General features: G+C 44.0%; 1 long non-coding RNA gene across 1 annotated transcript; it reads right to left on the bottom strand.

Moving 5' to 3' along the window:
* Window positions 1–546: 546 nt before the first annotated feature.
* Window positions 547–4,380, bottom strand: LOC130876881 (uncharacterized). The gene is made up of 3 exons (XR_009057370.1): window positions 4,250–4,380; window positions 2,415–2,475; window positions 547–685 (listed from the first exon to the last, which is right to left on the bottom strand). It is a non-coding gene; the product is annotated as an uncharacterized LOC130876881 (long non-coding RNA).
* Window positions 4,381–4,776: the final 396 nt, after the last annotated feature.

The following is a 4,776-nucleotide window of genomic DNA, read 5'->3' as shown; positions in this document are numbered from 1 at the left end:
CAGCAGAGGGGGCGCACCTATGGTGATGGCTCTGAAGTCATGGCACGTTGTGAGTGTTTCTATTTAGATTAGCATGGGATTCGAATTGAAACAGTCTGATACTGAGGTTGGCTTCAGGCTCCAGTGATTTCAAAACCCGAGTCCCGGCTCTCAGATCTGTTGCTTTCTCCATGTTTATCTGTTATGGCTCCTTTTAGGACTTTCAAAGTTTATTTCTACTATGCCAAATGGCTGTGTTAATGACATACATCACAGACATGTTGAGCGTGCCCGTTTTTCTCTAAATTAATTCTTGTAGGTGTTTATTTGGGATGGAATGATTTCACCGTGGAGTTCGTTTGTCCACTGTTTTTCTATTTATTTTGCTCGGCTGTTTGGACATTTTATACATCGAGTCATCTCGACTAACACTTTTTCATTCTCTTTTTCCCTTGCAAATCTCCTGCCAACCATCATGCCAGCCCTTAGTGCCCATCCCTGAGTTTCCAGCTCCTACCTTGTGTCCAGGAGGCGAAGACACTTTGATAAATCACAGTATGCGCACTGCTGAGTGGCATGGAAGTCTGATGCTCCCTTATCCCACATCAGAGTGTCTGCCGGACGATGGCTTTCCATGACGGACTTCGAGGCTCAGCATTTGGGCTCTACCTCTTTGGGCCTGTTATGGCCGTACAGCTTCAGGCTGCTGAGGGGAAGAAGAGAGATGAGAGGCTGTGTGCCAGTGTAGTTACTGGAGCTCAAGGGAGGCACACCACTTTATTCACACATAGCTTCACTAAGATCTAGTCCCCAGTCCCTACTGGTATGCAAGGGTCAATGATACGGTCTTAAGATTTATCCCCAATGAGAGGCTGCTTCTTCTGCCTTGGAAGTTGGTCCTGGCTTTCACTTAATCTCCCACATTCCTTGTCACTGACTGCTTTGCACAAGTCTTGATCTTTGACCCATCTGACATGAACTCTAGGCTTCTCCCTCTTGGGTTGAACTCTAGTCTTATTCTCTGTTCAGTGTTCTTATTAGTGAGGATTAGGTCTCAGTGTCATCCCTGGTCAAGTCGCTGAAGCCAGGAGGATGAGATTAATGAATTAGCTTAAATAATGAGAGTCTATCTCTGAAATTGAGACCAAGGTCAGTTTTACTCCAAGCAGATGAGGCAGAGTTCACAGAGGTAACATTTCTCCAGACCTGCTGGGGTAAGGCACATAACTCTAGACCTGTCATCCCCATCTTGTGACTCAGTGTACCCTGTATCTTCATTCTTTTTGTTCTCCTTTTTTCCTATTAACCTAGTGGCTTTCTTTGCTTAGGAACCATGATCCTACTCACAGGAGTGTCCTGTAAGCAGCCAGCTAGTTCCAGGAACTTTCCTGTGGTTAGAACTGAGTGAAGGATTTCTCCAAATGGATTAGAGCCTTTAGGACTGACCTAAGGAGGAGTCTGGTCTCTAGTATATGGTGCTTCATCAGATACACCTGTGTATCTTGAGTTTTTCAACTTTATATTATAAATTATCCTTCCCTCTTTTTTCCATCCCAGGATTATCCCAGCTCCCTCTAAAGCATGCCTTTGCCATGAACAGTGATGAATGAACAAGAGCTTCCTGCTGGATCAGGGGGACAGAGCTAACGCATATAGGAGGCGCTGCCAGGTAGCTCGCAGGGAAGACCACACTGGTATTATGACCGCCTATCAAACAACATTTGAGTCCCACCAGAAACTATTTTATTTGCGTTCATAAGACTCAGACACAGCTGTTTGGGATTTTGCTGTCAGTGTTTTACCTACCCAGTTGCTACTGAAAACAGTTTGAAATTCATCTGAGGATTCTTTATATATGCCCTGAAGTATACATAGCATTTAATTGAAAAACCATCATTAAATGCTTCTGGGTCGTCTGAGCAACCACCTCGGTGCCAACATCAAGCAGCTGACCTCTGTGGCTTTGCCTTGTATGGATGTTCATACACAGATGCTCCTTACTAAAAGTCCACTTTTGTCACATTTCTCGGCAAGAAACCCTGACCGACTGGCCTGGGAGTGTTAAGGGTGGGCAGTTCTGGCTCTAACGAGTTTAGGAAACCAAGTAATCTAAAACATTAACTATCCAACTCACCAGAAGGTACCAGGGATGAAGAGCTGGGTGGCACAAAAGCTTTTCTTATATTTCTCTGTGTGTGTGTGTATGCATGTTGGTGAGTACATACATGTGTGTGCATGATTGTGTATGTGTGTGTGTATTTGTAAAGACCAGAGGACATCTCCTCAACTGACACTCCTCAGGCACTAGTATCTTCTTTATGGAACTGGATTTGTTACTGGTCTGGAACCTTCCACAGAGGTCAGACTGTCTGGCCAGCAAATGCCAGGGATCTGCATAATCCTGCCAACTTAGTGCTGGGATAACAGGGACTCACCATCATACCCAGCTTTCTTTTCATACAGCTATCTTCTGGAAGTAGAACTCGGGTCTTCTCACTCAAAAAAACAAAACAAAACAAAACAAAACAAAAAAAAAGCACATTACCAACTGAGTCATCTCCTAGCCTAAGTTCCCTTCCTTTAAAAAAAATTGGTTTTTCGAGAATTTCATACACGAGTAATATATTTTCATTGTATCTACTCCTCCCTCCCTCTCTAGGCCTCCCCAGATATCCCTAACAACCCTTTTCAAATTTTTCTTCTCCTTTATAACACAAACACACACACACACACACACACAATTGAGTCTTATTAACATTGCCTTTATCAACTTGGGTGTTTGACTGACATGGGCATGGGTTCAATCTTCCTTTCTTGTTGAAAAAAAAAAGATTGGAGAAAGGAGAGGAGGAAGAAATAAAGGGAAGGAGCAGAAAGGAAAAGAGGGCTAAGGAGAAAGAAGGAGGGAGGGTGGGAGTTACGATTCTGTTTTCTTCAAAATCTATTTAAGTCTATCAAACCTGATGACAGGAGGGGGTATCTCCAAAACTGTTGTTGGAAAATATTATCTAACTGTTCAACTCCTAACCCATCACCTGAGTTGGAAGCCTACAACAGCTACAACCATCACACTTGGCAAAAAATGTCTTTACATTTGGAAAAGAAACATCTCTCCCCAGAAAGCAAGCGCATATCCTCAGAGACTGGGTTGAAGACCCAGGGAGACCCTTTGTCAATCTCTTTGGGGCACTTCTGACAATCAAGCCTCAAGAAAGGTGGTAGACACCGGCGTTACCTGCACACAGGATGGCAAAGATGATTATCCACTGTAGGTTCCACTCCCTACAGGGTTTGCTTGGCAATTGCTTCTTATGAACAAAAACTGCCTGTATCACAGTAAAAAGGGGGAGGAGGCTGGAAAAAAATAGCAAAGGGGAATTTTTTTTTAAGAGAGAGAGCCAGGCTGGCACCAAAAATATAATTTAGTGTGCAGGTATGTGATTTGATAGAAAACCTGCATTGATTTAAAAAAAAAATAGGTTCTTGACAAGGTTGTAATTCATTGAGAGGGGCCAAGCCTGCAGCTTAAGTTTGACGTCCCCCTCCAACCTAAACCATAACTGGTTTTAGGTGATCCCCTGTGAGGGTAGCATGTTGCAGCTGGCAAAAAAATAAACAGTCCAGAGCCCTGTGTTAACCCCTCTCTCTTTTTCTCTCTCCCGCCCTCCTGCCCCACCCCCTCTCTGATTTATGCCAGGAGCTAAGGAAAACAGCTCCATATTGGGGAGCACCAGTTCTGTTTGGGTTTTTGTGAGTTTGCAGTGTCTGCTGGGTCCTTCTGAGAGAGGGAACCAAACTGGCAAGAGGTGGGAGCAGGGACAGAACCATCAGCAGGTATCAAGCTGCCTGGGCTGGGGAAGCAGCAAAAGGAGGAAGAGAAGACACAGGAGCTGGAGGGGGAGACTCACCAGGCATCCCTTGCACAACCTCCTGTTTTTTTTCTAGGCCGCTAGGCCATCTGAGTCTCCTTTCAGGCTGACTTCAAGGAGGGGCTGATTTGGTTTCCCCACGGGACATCAGTCTCTCTTTACAGCTCAGTAGACTGGCTTTTCATCAATGAATGCCAATTAGTATATGGGGACATTAAAGAAGAGCCTGCATCATTTTTGCTGAACAAGATCAAGAGCTACTAGCCTATCTTAGCCTCATATTTCTTGAAAAATATTATATTTTTCCCAAAAAGCACGTAGACCAACTGTTTTTTTTTTCTTCGCTGACTGCAGCCATGGTTTACCACCCATCTACTTGCCAGAACCTCTAAATTACTTACATTATGACATCATCCTTCCTTGTGTATGTTCTTGTCACGTTGCATAAATACGCCCTTGCCAGTTTGTTTCTTTAATCTTTTCTGTCCACAGCGTATATCACAGGATGACTTCAGGAGACAGATGATTCCACGATCATGAACAAAATCACTGGATTCGCATCTGGTCTCCATGACAACATGAAAATATAAATGTCTACAGCGTTAAAGAGAGCAAAAGAAAACAACACCATCCCGGTGGCATAAAAAAGTGAGGCTGATTCTTAAGTGAGCAGGTTCTTAAGTCTTCTTACCGCTGTGTTACCACACGTACGTGATGTCTTGAAATCTACACAAGAGAAAGAAGTGGCCTTTTTTTCTTTTCCATTCCCATTCGTCTCCTTTTCAGACACAACCACTGATTCACCAGTCTCTGGACAGGCAATGGTCACAGCAGCAGCAGCAGGGACGCCCGCGAACTCGAGTATAATAAAATTCTAGTATAACAGTGTGTTGAATGTTTACTTTGGCCAGGCTGCTCTCCCAAATCC

The sequence above is a fragment of the Chionomys nivalis genome, chromosome 7 (assembly GCF_950005125.1).
Source record: "Chionomys nivalis chromosome 7, mChiNiv1.1, whole genome shotgun sequence".
Classification (NCBI taxonomy): domain Eukaryota; kingdom Metazoa; phylum Chordata; class Mammalia; order Rodentia; family Cricetidae; genus Chionomys; species Chionomys nivalis.
This window is presented reverse-complemented; position numbering and strand designations above follow the sequence as displayed.